This window comes from Pogoniulus pusillus, chromosome 6 (assembly GCF_015220805.1).
Source record: "Pogoniulus pusillus isolate bPogPus1 chromosome 6, bPogPus1.pri, whole genome shotgun sequence".
NCBI lineage: Eukaryota > Metazoa > Chordata > Aves > Piciformes > Lybiidae > Pogoniulus > Pogoniulus pusillus.
In genome coordinates this window covers 2,194,823-2,214,059 of record NC_087269.1, presented here as the reverse complement: position 1 = coordinate 2,214,059, position 19,237 = coordinate 2,194,823, and the positions used below count along the sequence as shown (strand labels likewise).

General features: G+C 50.1%; 1 protein-coding gene across 2 annotated transcripts in view; it reads right to left on the bottom strand.

Moving 5' to 3' along the window:
* The window catches only part of UVRAG (UV radiation resistance associated), a 140,636-nt gene that overhangs the window by 49,096 nt on the left and 72,303 nt on the right, over positions 1 to 19,237 (bottom strand). The gene's annotated exons all lie outside the window — the stretch shown is intronic.

The following is a 19,237-nucleotide window of genomic DNA, read 5'->3' as shown; positions in this document are numbered from 1 at the left end:
ACAAAAAGAGGAAAAAATAAGATGAGATTATTCACAGAATAGCAGAATGGAAGGGGTGAGAAGGAACCTTGAAGTTCAAGTCCAAATCCCCCTGCCAAAATAAGATGGCCAAGGGCAGGTCACAAAGGAACACATCTGGAGACTTTGGAAATCTGCCTAGAGAAGGAGACTCCACAACCTCTCTGGGCAGCCTGCTCCAGGGCTCCAGCACCCTCACAGTTTCTCCTCATGTTCAGGTGGACTTATTGTTCCTTGCCCTGTCACTAGGCACCACCAAAAAGAGCCTGGCACCTTCATCTTCACATCCACCCCTCAGATATTTAGAGACATTGGGAAGATCTTCTCTCAGCCTTCTTTTCTCCAGACTAAGCAGCCTCAGGGTGCTCAGTCTTTCCTTACAGCAGAGATGCTCAAGGCTCCCAGTCAGTCTTGTGGCTCTCTGTTGGACTCTCTGCAGCAGATCCCTGTCTCTCTTGAACTGGGGAGCCCAAAAATGGACACAGCATCCCAGTGTGGTCTCACTAGGACAGAACAGAGAGGGAGGAGACCTTCCTAGACGGCCTTTGGAGTGAGGAGGGGGCAGCCTCTGCTCCTTAGTGTCAAGCAACAGAAACAGAGGAGCTGCACCAGGAGAGGCTCAGGCTGGATATCAAGAAATACTTCTTCACAGAGAGAGTTCTCAAACATTGGAATGGTCTGCCCAGAGCAGTGCTGGAGTCACCATCTCTGGAGGTGTTCAAGCAGCCACTTAGGGACATGGTTTAGGACTGACCCTTCAGTGCTGGGCCAAAGGTTGGACTGGATGAGCTTTGAGGTCTCTTCCAACTGGATGTTTTCTGTGATCTAACATTTCTCTGTATGGAAACTACACCACAAAACAAGCTTTTGCTGGGTCAAGAACCTTATGTTCTGTAGCTCCTAATCAAGATACTGAGCTTATTATCTGTCCCACACCCACCTGAGATCAGAAACAAAAGCCCCTCTCATATCTGAGATAACAAACAGAAGAGATCAGTATCTGCTAGAAACAACACACATCCTGGAGGGGTGATTAGGCAGAGTGGATTTTATCATCAATCAGCCCCACAGCCAAGGGCACTTGCAAATTGAAGGAGAATTATACAGCACCATTAAAGCTAAAGGTCAAGAGTGCAGCAGATCAAGTATGAAGACATCAGCTCCAAGTTTTATGCTGCTTTCAAACTCAGTGGTTCACCTCGAGTTGAGGAACATAAAAATCATCATGAATAGTAGATCTCTGCCTCACCTTGCTTAATAGCTCTATAAATTCAACTAGTTCCTCCTGCAAGGAAATATAACCTTCCAAAAGGAACACAGGCTGCAAGAAATCCACCATGCCTTAGCCTAAGTGTAAAACAGAAACTGAAAGGAATTCATTTTGACATCACAGAGTGGTAGGGGTTGGAAAGGACCTCCAGAGATCAGCCAGCCCAACCCCACTGCCACAGTAGGATCCCCTAGAGTAGTCCACACAGGAATGCATCCAGGTGGGGTTGGAAAGTCTCCAGAGAAGGAGGCTTCACAACCTCTCTGGGCAGCCTGCTCCAGGGCTCTGCCACCCTCACATCAAAGAAGTTTCTCCTCCTGTGGAGCTGAAATCTCTGTTCCACTTTGGATCCATTGCTCCTTGACTTATTGCTCTGCACCCCCCAAAAGAGATTGGTCCCCTCCACTTGATGTCCATCCCCCAGATAATTATAGCCCTGGATCAGATCTCCTCTCAGCCTTCTCTTCTCCAGACTAAACAGCCCCAGGGCTCTCAATCCCTCTCCATAGGGAAGGTGCTCAAGTTCCCTACTCCAGCAGATCCCTGTCTCTCCTGAACTGCAGAGCCCAAAATTGGATACACTGGGCACAGTATTCCAAGTGTGGCCTTACTAAGGCAGAACAGAGGGGGAAGAGAACAGCCCTAGACCTGCTGGACACACATTTCCTTATGCACCCCACAATCCCTCCTCTTATCAGTGGAAAGAGCCTGGCTGCATCCTCCTGACAGCTACCCTGCAGCTGTTTGTAGGCTTTGCTAAGGTCCCCTCTCATCCTTCTCTTCTCCAGACTAAACAACCCCAGGGCTCTCAGCTTTTCCTTGTAAGAGGGATGCTCCAGTCCTTTAATCATCTTTGTACCCTCTGTTGAACTCTCCAAACAGTTCCCTGTCACTCTTGAACTGGGAAGCTCAGGACTGGACACAAGACTCCAGACGTGGTCTAACTAGAGCTGAGCAGAGGGCGAGAAGAACCTCCCCTAACCTGCTGGTCACACTCTCCTTAATGCACCCAAGTATATCACCTTAGCCACCAGGGCACACTGCTGTCCCATGGAGAACTTCTTATCAATCAGGACTCTCAATGCCCTTCTCTGTGGAGCTACTTCCCAGCAGGTCATCCCCTAAGCCCAGTGTTATTCTTCCCCAAGCTACAACGACACTACCCAAACTGAGCAAGATTTAAAGGAGGTCTTTACAATGAGCACCATAAAACCAACTCCAGCCTGACACTAAAAGCACCATTAGGAACACAAGCCACGTTTCATTGGAAGGTAGAATTTCATGAAGTCACCAGGCACCAGAACTGTGCCTTCTATTATTAGACAGAGAGCTCTTGCAGACACACAGCCTAGAAAAGAGGTCAAAAACTGTTTTGCTACCCTCTCCCACACACAGTTTCTTTCAAGTGGTAAAGATGAAGTTTTTCTGTTTATCACTTGGGTCCTGCTTCTTTGCTAATACTCAGATTTCCACCCTCTGACTTCCACTAATTAATCTTGAAAGCCTTTCAACTACACCCAGCCTGGTGTCAGCTTGCATAACATCAGCACTTACATGAAAGCCTTGAAAGATGTCAGTGGATGTCTCTGTGTGTGCACATTTAAGACTTGGAGGAAAATGAAGCCAACCTTTCTCTCTCTATGTTACCTTGCTTGCCCATTAAAGCCTGGTCACAAGCAATAAACTGAAGGAAGAAGAACCACAATGTGTTTGTGTAGTGCTTCACTGAGTGTAATTGAATGCAACTTTAACTGCTTGGCTCTGAAATTCCTCTTGCCTGCTCCTTAGGAAAGCACAGCTCTAAGTGAAACCTCTCACTCTGGCATGCTGCAAAGAGTCAAAGTCTGCTGGGTAAGGATTCAGTTATCCTTGCTGCAAAAAAAGACACTTGAAAAATGACTGTTTTACAGGGTCTGTAATCGTGAAGCACTCAGTTAAACACAAATGGCATCTGGCTGCCCACTTCAGGCCAAGATGCACCTTCTTGTTTCTATTCTTGCTGATAGGTTTTTGGGGAGGGAGGGGGGAAAGAATGCAAACCATTAGGCTTCTTGAAAGCAGAACACACAGACTCTGAGATCAGAGAATCCCACCACAGTGGGGTTGGAAGGGACTTCTGGAGACCAGCCTGGTCACAGAATCACAGCATTAACCAGGTTGGAAAAGACCTCTGAGATCAACAAGTCCAACCTGTCACCTAACCCTTCTAATTAACTAAATCATGGCACTAAGTGCCCCATCCAGCCTCCTTTTAAACACCTTCTTTTAAATCCCTCTGCTAAATCCTCTGCTCATCCCACAGCAGGTTGCACAGGAGATTACAATGTGCAGGTGGGTTTGGAATCTCTTCAGCAATGGAGACTCCACAACTTTTCTGACCCAGTGCTCCAGCATCCTCCCAGAGAACAAGTTGTTCAGATGAAATCTCCTGTGGTGCAGGTTGTGCTCTTTGTCCTGGGCACCACTGAAAAAGAGTCTGCCCCCATCCTCTGGACCCCCACCCTTTAGATTTTGGTCAGCATTGAGAAGATGCCCTTCTCAGGTTGCACTTCCCCAGGCTCAACAGCCCCAGGGCTCTCAGCCTTTCCTCCTCACAGAGATGCTCCAGGCCCCTTATTAACTTTGGAGCCTCTGCTGGACTCTCTCCAGTAGTTCTTTCTTGAACTGAGGAGCTCAGAACTGGAGACAGTGATGCAGATGAAGCCTCACCAGAGCAGAGACAACAAATTCAAAGGAGTAAGTGTGATGTGATAGCTGACAGCACTTACACTTTTAATTGACTCATAAAGAAGACCTTAATCTAGAGAACATGAAGCTGATGCAAGAAAAGCCACAATGTTTAGTAACTTCCAATCAGGAACATTCTGGTTGGAAAAGAATTTCAGGATCACCAAGTCCAACCCAGAGCCCTACTCTGCAAGGTGCACTCTAATCCCAAGCACCACATCCAAACCACTCTTAAACACACCCAGGGTTGGGGACTCCACCACCTCCCTGCTCAGCCCATTCCAGTGCCTGACCACTCTTGCTGGGAAAACATTTTTTCTCCTCTCCAGTCTAAACCTCCCCAGTGGTAGCTTGAGGCCATTTCCTCTTGTCCTAGCACTAATTCACTGGCAGAAGAGACCAGCACCAACCTCTCCACAACCTCCTTGCAGGTAGCTGTAGACAGGCATGAGGTCTCCCCTCAGCCTCCTCCACCTCACACTAACCATCCCCAGCTCCTTCATCCTCTCCTTATCAGGTTTCCTTTCCAGGCTCTTCCCCAGGCTTTGCCCTGCTCTGCCCTGGCTCCAGCACCTCCACATCCCTCCTGTCTTCAGGTGCCCAAAACTGAACACAACACTCAAGGAGTGGCCTCACCAGAGTCAAGTCCAAGGGGACAATCACCTCCCTGCTCCTGCTGCACTCACTCCAGCAAACATTCCATGATTCCATGTGCTGCTGAAAGCAAGTCTGAGAAGTCTGAAGGGCAGATTAGATAGAGAACTGCCTCTGAAAGAGTTTGTCACATGTACAATTGAAGGTGAGATGCTTACAGCAGTGTGGATGAATCAAGTTCAGTGGTGGGCTGCTTTCTTATGCAAAGTATTTAGACTGGAGATTGGATGCATTTAAAAGTCTGGATTAGATGTATTGAAAAGTCAAAAAAGTCACTTAAACCAACAGAAAAGGTCTTTAAAAGGTTGCTTCTGTTGCCTGCAGATATTAATTCTGGGAAACAGAGGTCTGCTTCAAAGTTAAAAATGTGATTAGCCTAATTCCAGTGTTCTCAGCAATAGCTCAGCCTTCTAGGGGGTTGGACACAATGATCTCTGGAGGTCACTTCCAATCTCTAACATTCTGTGATTCTCACAAAGACCTCACCTCCATCACAGAAGAAGGACACAGAGCTGCTGGAACAGGTCCAGAGGAGGGCCACAAAGATGATCCAAGGGCTGGGACACCTCTCCTATGAGGGTAGACTGAGGGAGCTGGAGTCTAGGTGAGAGAAGACTCAGGGGAGAGCTTAGAGGTCCCTTCCAGCACCTGAAGGGGTCCTACAAAAAGGCTGCAGAGGGACTTCTGCTAAGAATGCCTAGCAAGAGGCCAAGGGGGTATGGTTTAAACCTGAGGCAGAGCAGGGGTAGATTGGAACTCACAAAGACGTTCTTCAGTGTGAGGGTGGCAAGACTCTGGAATAGATTGCTCAGGGAGACTGTGGATGCCTCCTCCCTGAAGGTGTTTAAGGCCAGGCTGGATAAGACCTTGGGCAACCAAGTCTGGTTGAGAGGTGTCCAAGGCAGGGAGATTGGAGTAGATGATCTGAGGTCCCTTCCAACCTAAGCCATTCTATGATAAATGAATGACAGAAGAGGAGGCTCAGGAGTATTCTCACTGCTCTCTACAGCAGCCTGCAGGGAGGCCATAGCCAGGTGGGGTTGGGCTCTGCTGCCAGGCAAGCAGCACCAGAAGAAGGGGCCAGAGTCTGAAGCTGTGCCAGGGCAGGTCTGGGCTGGATGTGAGGAGGAAGTTGTTGGCAGAGAGAGTGATTGGCACTGGAATGAGCTGCCCAGGGAGGTGGTGGAGGGGCCGTGGCTGGAGGTGTTGAAGCCAAGCCTGGCTGGGGCACTTAGTGCCATGGTCTGGTTGGTTGGGCAGGGCTGGGTGCTAGGTTGGGCTGGCTGAGCTTGGAGCTCTCTTCCAACCTGCTTGATTCTATGATTCTGCTCTAACAACAAAGAACTTCTCCTGATTGTCCTAACTCTTCCAGCTGACCTTAGATAAGCACTCAGCCATCAAGATCTCATTTAATTTTATGCCCTCAGCTAATCTTTTGCTGCCTTGCAGAGTCACTTCAGCATCTGATGAACATGCACTAAACCACCCCAGGATTCCTGGTTCAGTCAGCTGGGAACCCTTAGGGGAAGCTGAAAGAATCCTTATTCCATACATTGATATCAGACCTCCAATATCTCCTTGTGAATTCAAATCCAAACACATTTACTGCTGTGTCCTGTGATTTATGGACTCCTCCACATCCAGGACAACACGAAATTAAATCACATAGGCACCAGTTTTTATTGTCTATAACCACCTGCCTTTAATACAAGCTATTTTTAAAGCTTAAGCAATTGCTTCATTGCTAACTGCTTTCACCTGCTTCTACTTTGCTATGACACCAGATGGTTCAGATCTTTCCTTCTCTCTTCTCTCCACGTTTCTACCATATCCCAAATTCCACTAAAGCCTGGAAGTTTAAGCTCTACTTCAGAAAGCTCTTTAGGGAAGCAGTCAATAAAATGATGATTGTTTTGGTTGGGTTTTTCCCCCCCCCCATACATCACATCTAATTGTTTTCCATTAGCTGAAGTGTGGCACAATTTAAATGCCTTCTTCTATAACCCATTTGGCAATTGGAACCAAGAGTCCAAATCTAGATCCAAATCTTAATTTTCCACGTGCTGCAGAAGGTTAAGGGGCACTAATATTTGTAGCTATGCAAGATGAATTCACAGCAAGGACATTGATCTGTCAAGATTGGAAGGGGCCTCAAAGATCATCCACTCCAACCTCCCCATCATGGGTAGGGACATCTCTCAAATACACTTGGCCACTCAAGGCCTCATCCAACCTGACCCTGGATACACCCTAAGGAGGAAGCATCCACAACTTCCCTGGGCACACTATTCCAGTGAGAGGCCTTGAGCACAGCCCTACGAGGAGAGGCTGAGGGAGCTGGGATTGGTTAGCCTGGAGAAGAGGAGGCTCAGAGGTGACCTTATTGCTGTCTACAACTACCTGAGGGGTGGTTGTGGCCAGGAGGAGGTTGCTCTCTTCTCTCAGGTGGCCAGCACCAGAACAAGAGGACACAGCCTCAGGCTGTGCCAGGGGAAATTTAGGCTGGAGGTGAGGAGAAAGTTCTTCACTGAGAGAGTCATTGGACACTGGAATGGGCTGCCCGGGGAGGTGGTGGAGTCGCCGTCCCTGGAGCTGTTCAAGGCAGGATTGGACGTGGCACTTGGTGCCATGGTCTGGCCTTGAGCTCTGTGGTAAAGGGTTGGACTTGATGATCTGTGAGGTCTCTTCCAACCCTGATGATACTGTGATACTGAAGAACTCCTTCCCAGTATCCAGTCTAAGCCTGCTCTGCATCAGCTTCAAACCATTCCCCCCTGGCCTGTCTCTAGACACTCTTGTGAAAAGTCTCTCTGCAGCCTGCAGGATCCCTTCAGGTACTGCAAGGCAGCTCTAAGGTCCCCCCTGGAGTCTTCGCTTCTCCAAGCTGAACACTCCCAACTCCTTCAGCCTATTCTCATAGCAGAGGTGTTCCAGCTCTTGGATCATAGAATCAAGCAGGTTGGAAGAGACCTCCAAGCTCAGGCAGCCCAACCTAGCACCCAGCCCTGTCCAATCAACCAGACCATGGCACTAAGTGCCTCACCCATTCTTTTCTTGAACACCTCCAGGGACAGCGACTCCACCACCTCCCTGGGCAGCCCATTCCAATGCCAATCACTCTCCTCTGGGCTCACTCCACCAGCTCTGTGTCCTTCTGCTGGGGCCAGCAGCACTGGAGGCAGGATTGGAGGTGGGATCTGAATAGAGCAGAGTCAAAGGGCAGAACCCTCTCTCTTGCCCTGCAGCCCAGCACATAGCTGCCTTCTGGGCTGCATGAGGGCACTGCTGGCTCCTGGGCAGCTTCTCAATCAGACAAGACACCCAAGAAAGTTAAATATCCAGTAGTTAACTAAACCTCAGAAAATTAGTTGAGTGGCTAACTGATGTCCATGCACCAGCACAGGTGAGAGGTTAATCTGATAGAAAGCAGCTGCCCAGAGGAGGAGTCCTGATTTTAACGCCAAGCTGCCCACGAGCCTGCAATTTGCTCTTGTATCAAGAAGGTCAATGGTCTTAAGGGGTGCATTAAGTAGAGTGTGACCAGCAGGTTGAAGGAGGTTCTCCTCACTCTACTCTGCACTGATGAGAATATACCTGGAGTACTGGGTCCAGTTCTGGGCTTCCCAGTTCAAGATAAACAAGAAACTACTGGAGAGGGCACAACTATGAAGATGCTGATCCTGCTTCCAGTTCTGCTGTCCCCAGCAGGAGGAGGACACAAATCTGGTGGAGGCCACAAGAGGCCACAAAAATGATCCAAGAGCTGGAACACCTCTGCTATGTCTCTGATAAAAAGAAGCTGAGGTGCCTGTGACTGTTTAGCATGAAGAACAAAAGACTGAGAGGGAAGCTTCTCAGTGGCTATCAATATCTAAAGGGCCAGGGTCAAGAAGATGGAGTCAGACTCTTTTCAATGGTGCCCAGGATCAAGGGTCACAGGCACAACCAGGAAGGAAAGACTTCTTTACTTTGAGATTTACACAACCTTGGACCAGGCTGCCCAGAGATGTGGTGGAGTCTCCTTCTCTGGAGAAATTCCAAACCATCCTGAATCTGATTCTGCATCCAGTTCTAGAATCCCTACTACAAGAAGGATGTGGACGTGCTGGAGAGTGTCCAGAGCAGGGCCAGGAGGATGCTCAGAGGCTGCAGCAGCTCTGCTGTGAGCACAGCCTGAAAGAGTTGGGGCTGTGCAGGCTGGAGCAGAGGAGTCTCCCAGGGGACCTTCTTGTGGCCTGCCAGCATCTGAACGGGGCTCCAAAAAAGCTGGGGAGGGACTTTGGAGGCTGTGAGGGAATGTCAGGAGTGGGGGGACTGGAGCAAAGGTGGAGGTGAAGAGGAAGTTGTTGAGCAGGAGAGTGGTGAGAGGCTGGACTGGGTTGCCCAGGGAGGTGGTTGAGGCCCCATGGCTGGAGGTGTTTGAGGCCAGGCTGGCTGAGGCTGTGTGCAGCCTGCTCTAGGGTAGGGTGTCCCTGGGCATGGCAGGGGGGTTGGGACTGGCTGCTCCTTGTGCTCCCTTCCAACCCTGCCTGATTCTATGATTCTGGACAGCCTTGCTTTAGCAGAGGGGTTGGCCTGGATGATCTCCAGAGGTCCCTTCCAGCCCCCAGCACTCTGTGGCTGGGAAGGTGATGCCACTGCGTGTTCGCAGTACCTTTGATACTTCCTGCCCCACTGCATGCACCAAATCTGTCAGACAACAAACTTGACCTGGCTTTTTCCTTCACTTCTTCTCGAGGACAAGAAGCAGAAAGGCTGCAGGGAGGTGACTGGAGAGCAGACTTGGCAGAAGGCAGCTGAAACCCAATCATTCACTATTACGCAGATAAAGACCTGATGTAATTGTGGTGACTGTAACAGTCGCTGCCCCAATAGCGAAGTCATCCATCAGATCTAGGGAGCAACTCTGCCTCACACAACACTCCCTCTCCCTCCCCCCAAAAAAACAGGCTACTTTAGAAGAAAAAAAGATGAATTTTAAGCTTAACCCATGGACAGGACACTCTGTATGGGGATAGACCTAAATAGCCCAATCCAGATAAGATAATGACCTGAAGAAGTCCCAAGTTCTTGCTTGCTATGGCTGAAGCGTGAGGAGTGTATGAGAATGAGGCTTAAATATTTACTGGAGGTTGAGTTATTTCACCCTCACCCCCTTTTGGTGGGGGAGGGTGAGGGGGACAAGTAGGGGAGAAAGGAGCTCCCTCTAACCTAGCCACATCCTGTTTGCTCATTTTGCTCACGTTGTAGCCAGAGGAGAAAGGTTTTGCTTTCTAAAGGTGCTGGGACCAGAAGAAAGCCAATCTTTGAAAGTCTTTTAAGTGAGAAGGACTGTCCAGTGAGCTCACTTGCATTCACTGCTCCCCAGGCCACCTCAAATCATGTATCAGGAGAAATTCCTTGCTTTGAGGAGGATGGAACACTGGCCCAGGCTGCCCAAATAGGTTGTGGAGTTTCCTTACCTGCAGGTTCCAAACCCGCACGGATGCGATCCTGTGCAACCTGCTGTGGGTGACCCTGCTTTAGCAGAGGGGTTGGACTTGATCTCCAGAGGTCCTTTCCAATCCCCACCAGAAGAGAATCACAGAACATTAGAAGCTGGAAGGGCCCTTGAAAGATCACCCAGTCCAATCCCCTTGCCAGGGCAGGATCACCTAGAGTTGGTCTCACAGGTACACATCCAAGTGGGTTTAGAAAGTCTGCAGAGGAGGAGACTCCACAACTTCTCTGGGTAGCCTGCTCCAGGGCTGCCACCCTCACAGGGAAAAGGTTTTTCCTTATGTTCACATGGAACCTCCTTTGCTCCAGCCTGCTCCCACTGACCTTTGCCCTGCCATTTGACATCCCTGAGCAGAGCCTGCTCTGTCCTCCTTACACTGCACATCTTTATCAACATGAATGCGGTCACCCCTCAGGCTCCTCTGCTCCAAGCCCCAGCTCCATCAGCCTATCTTCAGCAGGGAGATGTTCTACTGGATGGGGCACTTGAATCAGAGAATCAGGCAGGTTGGAAGAGAGCTCCAAGCTCAGTCAGCCCAACCTAGCACCCAGCCCTGGCCAATCAACCAGACCATGGCACTAAGTGCCCCAGCCAGGCTTGGCTGCAACACCTCCAGCCACGGCCACTCCACCACCTCCCTGGGCAGCCCATTCCAATGCCAATCACTCTCTCTGCCAGGAACTTCCTCCTCACATCCAGCCTAGACCTGCCCTGGCACAGCTTCAGACTCTGGCCCCTTCTGCTCTTGCTGCTTGCCTGGCAGCAGAGCCCAACCCCACCTGGCTACAGCCTCCCTGCAGGCAGCTGCAGGCAGCAATCAGCTCTGCCCTGAGCCTCCTCTGCTGCAGGCTGCACCCCCCCAGCTCCCTCAGCCTCTCCTCACAGGGTTTGTGTTCCAGGCCTCTCAGCAGCTCTGTTGCTCTTCTCTGGACATGTTCCAGTATCTCAACATCTCTCTTGAACTGAGGAGCCCAGAACTGGACACAGTAGTCAACTTAGTGCCATGGTCTGGTTAATTGGCCAGGGCTGGGTGCTAGGTTGGACTGGATGAGCTTGGAGGTCTCTTCCAACCTGCTTGATTCTGTGATTCCATGGTGGAGGTTAGAAGCAGAGCTTGGGGTGGCTACCAGTCTGCTAGGAACAGCGAGGTGAGGTCAGTCTCTTCTGCATCATATCAGGTGATAGAATAAGAGGAAATAGCCTGAAATTGTGCCAGGGGAGTTTTAGGTTGGAGATCAGGAAAAATTCTTTCCTGCAAGAGTGGTCAGGGGTTGGAACAGGCTGCTGAGGGAGGTGGTGGAGCCACGAGCCCTGCAGGTGTTCAAGAAACCTGTGGGGATGGCACCTGGGGCCATGCTTTAATGGCCACAGTGGTGTTATGTTGAAGGTTGGACTCCATGATCTTAGAGCTCTTTTCCAACCAAACCAACTCTGTTAATTAGTCTACCAACCATCAGCATGACTGGAAAAGCCATAAATGACTACGTCAAGGTCCCCATCTGGTGAGCAATGCTGAAATCAAGTGAAAAGGCAGGAGAAAAAACAACAAAAAAGAAGGATTACAGGAATATGAATCACAAAAATCACAACCAAATTCTGAGTTGATTATTATAGGGGTCTCAGTTTCTACTTCAGAGCAAAAGCTACGCTTGTAAAACAAATCTGATGACAAAAACACAGACTGCCAAGGGGCTTAAAAGTAAAAAAAGGATCTCCTCAGTCAAGCTTTACACAATATGATGGTAATTAGGTCAGTGGGAAAGGAGAACATATTGGCAGCTGAATCTGTGCAATGCATGTTCAGAATGCCTCTTGGAATAGCTCAATGCAATGATAATGGAAAGCAGAAGCCACTGTCATCTTCCTCCTAAGATGTGGAACTGCTGTGACCTTGCTCTTGGAGAACCTACAACAGCTTAGATACGTGCAGGCTGTGCACAGGGAAAAGCAGCAGAGACTTGGATTGTGAAAGTTAGTGAAGCATAGAATTGGGTTAGAAGAGATCTTAAGAGCAGAGAGTCAGAAAATTGTTTCAGTTGGAAAAGACCTCCAGGATCATCAAGTCCAACCTTCAGCCTAACACCACCATGGCCAATAAACCACGTCCCAAAGAGCCATGTCCAGATGTTTCTTGAACACCTCCAGGCATGGAGACTCTACCACCACCTCCCTGGGCAGCCTGTTTCAATTCCTGACCACTCCTTCAGTTCAGATTTTTTTGCCCAGTCTCCAACCTAAACCTCTCCTGGCACAATTTCAGGCCATTTACACTCATCCTAATACTTATTACCTGGAAGAAGAGGCCAAAGACAATCTCACTGCAATCTCCTTTCAGGCAGCTGTAGAGAGCAATGAAGCCTCTCCCCCCAGCCTCCTCTCCACCAGAGTAAACAAGTCCAGTTTCTTCAGCTGCTCCTCACCAGACCTGTTCCCCAGGCAGCTTTGTTGTCCACTTCTGGACCCACTCCAGCACCTAAGTGTCTTCTGTGTTGCGAGAGGCTCAAAACTGAACACAGTATTCAAGGTACAGCCTCAGGAGTGCCAGATAAAGTCCAACCATAAACTGCCAGCACTGCCAGGTGACTACTAAACCATGTCCCTCAACACCACATCTAGATGGCTTTTAAACCCCTCTGGGCAATTCTTGGTCAACCAGAGCATGGCACTAAGTGCCCCAGCCAGGCTTGGCAAGAACACCTCCAGCCACAGCCACTCCACCACCTCCCTGGGCAGCCCATTCCAGTGCCAATCACTCTCTCTGCCAGCAACTTCCTCCTCACATCCAGCCTAGACCTGCCCTGGCACAGCTTCAGACTCTGGCCCCTTCTGCTCTTGCTGCTTGCCTGGCAGCAGAGCCCAACCCCACCTGACTACAGCCTCCCTGCAGGCAGCTGCAGGCAGCAATCAGCTCTGCCCTGAGCCTCCTCTGCTGCAGGCTGCACACCCCCAGCTCCCTCAGCCTCTCCTCACAGGGCTCTGCTCCAGGCCCCTCCCCAGCCTTGCTGCCCTGCTCTCAACACTTTCCAGCACCTCAACAGCTCTCTGCAGTTCTGGAGCCCAGAACTGGACACAGCTGGACTCAAGGGGTGGCCTGAGCAGTGCTGAGCACAGGGGCACAAGAACCTCCCTTGTCCTGCTGCCCACACTGCTCCTCAGCCAGCCCAGGATGCCATTGGCTCTGCTGCCCACCTGGGCACTGCTGCCTCAGCTTCAGCTCCTCTCTCCCACCACCCCCAGGGCCCTCTCTGCCTGCCTGCTCTCAGCCACTCTGTGCCCAGCCTCTAGTGCTGCTTGGGGTTGTTGTGGCCAAAGTGCAGAACCTGCCCTTGGCCTTGTTCAATCTCATCCCATTGGCTCTGCCCACCCATGCAGCCTGGCCAGGTCCCTCTGCAGGGCTCTGCTACCCTCCAACACAAGGACTATCTGTAAGGACAGAGCAGACAACCTCGCTATCAGAGTTTTCAATCTCCCTGGCACTGAAGGATCATTTTTAACTGGAGGATTCTTCAGACAGGTCAAGTCCTTGTTGAAAAATGAAGTAATGTTTTGACAGATCAGGAGGGTCTTGTTCCAGTGGGAGTCAATTAGGAGTAGGATGTCTTCACAGAAACATTTCTCAGCTGTGGACGTCTGGGGTCAGTGATCTCATCTGCTGCTAAAAACAAAACCTGCCTTCTCAGAATGGCCAGGAGCATGGCAAAGCTCCTAGTCCCCAGAAACAGCATCTACATTTATGAATGAACACCTGATCTCACTCTCAATCCACACACAGTGATATCTGCTGAGCCAGTGAAGGCAAAAAGCACTATTTGGGGGATGAAGCAAATAAAACAGTCAGGATTCTAGCTAAGTATCCTCAAGAATGTGGAATGTCAAAGCACAGTTCAAGACAAGTTCATGGCAACAAAGCTTTCTGTGAGCAGTGGAGTTGAACACTTAACACACACTCAATCCACCACAAAGCATCAGCTTTGCTCTGACAGCTCTCAGATTTCCCAACAAGCAATCTCCTTCCATCTGATTGGAGTTTGCCAAAGCTGCTTTGCAAAGAGGCTGTTTGATTATCTCAGCCAAAGGACCAAAGGTGATGGAAGACTTCTGGATTGAGTTGGGAGATGTTAGTGCCAGACTGCTTTCTTGCAAGGGGGTGATCTGCTACCAGGCACAAAGCAATTGCCACCTTTGGTTGTACTCAAGTCCACTACAGCTGAAACTTGGATTTTCACACAGTCAGAGAATGTCAGGGGCTGGAAGAGACCTCAAAAGCTCATCCAGTCCAACCCACCTGAGCAGAGCAGGATCACCTAGAGCAGATCACACAGGAACACATGCAGGCAGCTCTGCAATATCTCCAGAGAGGGAGACTCCACAGCCCCCCTGGGCAGCCTGTTCCAGGCTTCTGGCAGCCTCGCAGGGAAAAAATTCCACCTCATGCTTCCATGGAACTTCCTATGCCTCAACTTCCCCCCAGTGCCCCTTGGACTGGCATTGGGCATCACCCAGCAGAGCCTGGCTGCAGCCTCTGGGCACTCACCTGCACAGCTTTATCAGCAGGAATGAGGGCAGCCCTCAGGCTCCTCCTCTCCAAGCCCCAGCTCCCTCAGGCTCCCCTCCTAAGGAAGATCTTCCACTCCATTGTGGCTCTGTGATGGACTCTTCCAAGGAGTTCCCTGAGGTCCTTCTTGAACCGAGTGGCCCAGAACTGAACAGAGTACTCCAGATGCAGCCTCACCAGGACAGAGTTGGGGCTGTTCAGTCTGGAGTAGTGGAGGCTCCCAAGTGACCTTCTTGTGGCCTTTCAGTATCTGAAGGGGGCCATGGCAGGGGCCTGGAACTAGATGATCCTTGTGGTCCCTTCCAACCCTGACTGATTCTATGAGTCTGTGAATAGAGTGGGACAAAAACCCCTCCAGACCTACTAAGCACAGCCCTTCTAATCCACCTCAGGATGCCATTGGCCTTCTTGGCCACCAGAGCACATTGCTGACCCATGGTCAACCTTCCAACCACCAGGACCCCCAGGTCCTTTACCCCTTCACTGCTCTCCAGCAGGTCAGTCCCCAACCCATACTTGGCGACAAAGCTGGTGAGAGGCCTGGAACACAAGGCATGAGAGGAGAGGCTGAGGGAGCTGGGGGTGTGCAGCCTGCAGCAGAGGAGGCTCAGGGCAGAGCTGATTGCTGCCTGCAGCTGCCTGCAGGGAGGCTGTAGCCAGGTGGGGTTGGGCTCTGCTGCCAGGCAAGCAGCAAGAGAAGAAGGGGACACAGCCTCAAGTTGTGCCAGGGCAGGTCTAGGCTGGATGTGAGGAGGAAGTTCCTGGCAGAGAGAGTGATTGGCATTGGAATGGGCTGCCCAGGGAGGTGGTGGAGTTCCTGTCCCTGGAGGTGTTTAAGAAAAGCCTGCCTGAGGCACTTAGTGCCATGGTCTGGTTGGTTGGGCAGGGCTGGGTGCTAGGTTGGGCTGGCTGAGCTTGGAGCTCTCTTCCAACCTGCTTTGATTCTATGATGCATGAGGTTGTTCCTTCCCAGGTACAAGTGTACTACAGTATTCGAGAGCAAAAGCAGAAACACCAACAGAGGCAACTCACAAAGGTTGTTTCCCTCCAGCCATAACAATCCTTACTTTGCTCCAAACTGAAAGCTCCTCTTCAGTCAAAACATCTGGCAGCAGAGTAACAGAGGCATTTCAGGCAGGGCTTGACAGACAGCATCAGAAGACCTCAGGAACTGGTTCATCACAGCATTCTTCCTGAGTTTAGGAGGCTGTGATGAAGTGCTAGGTTTTAGTTCCACTAGAATAGAGCCAAAGAATCGAGGTGCTTTATTCAGGAAATGGATTTGCTTGTCAGAGGAGAGAGGAAAATGCTGCTGAAGTAGCTTAAATCTAGGAGGTGTATCTCTTCAACAGCCTTCAGACTCCAGAACTTTGGAGGAGTGCTGCTGTTTCCTTTCTGCAGCCTCAGTGCACACTGGAGATGTTTGAAAGGAATGACTGAAGGTATTCAGTGAATGTTGTGCTCCTGCCTTACCTTGGTGGCTCAGAAAGCCACAGAAGGAGATTTATGGGAGGAAACTTAAAGCCTTTTACTAGTACACAAAAGACATCAAATCAAATTGATTTGGCCAAGCTTGAGAAGTAGCCTGTGAAAACCTCAGGAGGTTCAAGAAGGCCAAGTGCAAAGTTTTGAATCTGAGTCAGGGCAATCTCTGGTATCAGTCCAGGCTGGGAGATGAAGGGCTGAGGAGCAGCCCTGTGGAGAAGGACTTGGGAGGGATGCTCCATGAAAAGCTGGAAATGAGCTGATGATAGAAGCTCACAGCCCAGAAGGGCAACCAGATGGTGGGTTGAATGTGGAGGAAGAGGATCTGTACCTCTGCTCTGCTGAGATCACATCTGCAGTGCTGGGGCCAGCTCTGGAGTCCTCAGCACAGCAGAGGCAAGGACCTGCTGAAACGGAGCCAGAAGAGGCCACAAGAGGGTTGGAAGCCTTCTGCTGTAAGGCCAGGCTGAGTTGGGGTCATTCAGCCTGGAGAAGAGAAGGTTCTGGGGAGACCTTCTGATGGTTTTCCAGTACTTTAAGCAGAGGCTACAAGAAAGCTGGGAGCAGACTTTCTATCAGGGCATGTTGTGACAGGACAAGGGGTGATGGCTTCAAGCTGGCAGAGGGGAGACTTATACTAGGACTAAAGAATTCTTTTACACTGGAGAGACACTGACCCAGGTTGCCCAGAGAGATGGCAGATGCCCCATCTCAGGATAGGTTGGATGGGGTTCCAAGCAACCTGCTCTAGATGAAGATGTCCCTGCTCACTGCAGGGTGGCTGGACTGTCATAGAATGATTTGGGTTGGAAGGGACCTCCAAAGATCATCTAGTCCAACCCTCCTGCAGTCAGCAGGGGCATCCTCAACTAGATCAGGTTGCCCAGAGCTCTGTCAAGCCTCATCTTGATTATCTCCAAGGATAGAGCCTCAATTATCTCCTTGAGCAACCTACTGCAGCGTGCCACCACCCTCATGGTGCAGAACTTGTTCCTAACATCCAACCTCAATCTGCTTTGCTAGTGTGAAGCTATTGCCTTTGGTCCTATCACTACAGGCTTTTAGAAGCATCCTTGTAAAGGAGAAGATTTTCAAAGGTCCCTTCCAATCCAAACCATCCTAGTTGTGAAAGGAAGCAGCTGTTAACTGGATATAAACACTAATATCTCTACAATTAGAAAGCTCAGCATATGTTACTGCCTGGTATCTAGACCTTACTTGTACCCTCAGTACCCTCCAGACAAGTGTTAAGCTCTCACTACAGCCTCCTGCTTCTTTTATAGTGGAACTGAAGAGTATAACAGTAACTCCAGAAGAGAACATGCCACAGTTCTACAAGAACCCTGAGATCATAGAATCATAGAATGTCAGGGGCCAGATGGGACCTTGAAAGATCATCTGGTCCAGCCCCTGTGCCAGAGCAGGGACACTGAGGTGCTGGAGCAGGTGCAGAGAAGGGTGATGAGGCTGGGGAGAGGTTTGGCAAACATGACCTATGAGGAGTGGCTGAGGGAAGTGGGGTTGTTTAGTCTGGAGAAGAGGAGGCAGAGAGGAGACCTTATTGCCCTTTACAACTACCTAAAAGGAGGCTGTAGTGAGGCTGGAGCTCATCTGTTCTCCTGAATTACTAAGACAGGACAAGAGGAAAGAGTTGCATCAGGGGAGGTTTAGGTTGGATGTAACCAGGTGGGGATTGGTCTCTTCTCCCAGACAACCACCAAGAGTACAAGGGGACACAGTCTCAAGTTGTGCTGGGGGAAGTATGGGCTGGCTGTTAGGAGGAAGTTGTTGGCAGAGAGGGTGATTGGCATTGGAATGGGCTGCTCAGGGAGGTGGTGGAGTCACTGTCCCTGGAGATGTTCAAGAAAAGCCTGGCTGGGGCACTTAGTGCCATGGTCTGGTTGACTGGCTAGGTCTGGGTGCTAGGTTGGCCTGGATGAGCTTGGAGCTCTTTTCCAACCTCGTTGATTCTATGATTCTATGTTGGGAGGAAATTCTTTACTGAGTGGGTGGTCAGGCACTGGAACAGGCTGCCCAGGGAGGTGGTGGAGTCACCATCCCTGGAGGTGTTTAAAAGGAGAGTGGTTGTGGTGCTTGAGGCTATGGTCTGCTGATGAAGGATGCTGGGATGAAGGTTGGACTGGATGATCCTGGGGGTCCTTTCCAACCCCAGCAATTCATAGTGATTAGATGTTGTGCTGAGGGATTTGGTTAGGTCAAGGACTTGTCAGTGTGAAACTTATGTTTGGACTTGATGATCTTGAAGGCCTTTTCCAGTCTAAGCAAGTCTGTGATTGTGTGATCACCTAGAACAGATCACTTTGGAATGTGTTCAGATCATAGATGGGTCTTGAATATCTCCAGAGAGGGAGATAACTCCACAGCCCCCCTGGGGAGCCTGTTCCAGTGCTCTGTCACCCTCACAGGGAAATAATTCCTCCTCAGGTTCACATGGAATCTCCTGTGCCTCAACTTCCACCCACTGCCCCTTGTCCTGTCATTGGGCATCACTGAGAAGAGGCTGGCTCCATCCTCCTGGCACTCACCCTGCACATATAAGGGGTGAGATAAGTGACTTGGCTCATCCAACTAAACAAATCTGAAGTGGATCAAATATTTCCCAAAGGCAACTCACATTCTGAAAGCTCACAAAGATATTTAACCACCTTATTAGAAAGCTGGTAAAGGAGCTTAAAAGTGAAGTCACACATTTAGAGAGTGTAACATTAAACCCAAACATGTGTAGTTAGGAAATTGCTCTCAAGTGAAAACATCAGCTGGTCCCCCAAAGCATCATTTGTAGAAGCTCTCAACGTGGAGCTTAGGGCAACACTGCAGGCCAAAAAAACACAAGTACAAAGCCAAGTCAAATGTTTAACCATCCAATAATCATGATGCTAAAGACTGAGCACTGAGAAAAGCTCACTCTAATTACTCAAGAGGCTATGCTGGACTCCTGTACCTGAAGGGGGCCTATAAGAAGGCTGGGGAGGGAATGCTTCCAAAGGCCTGTAGGACAAGGGATGAT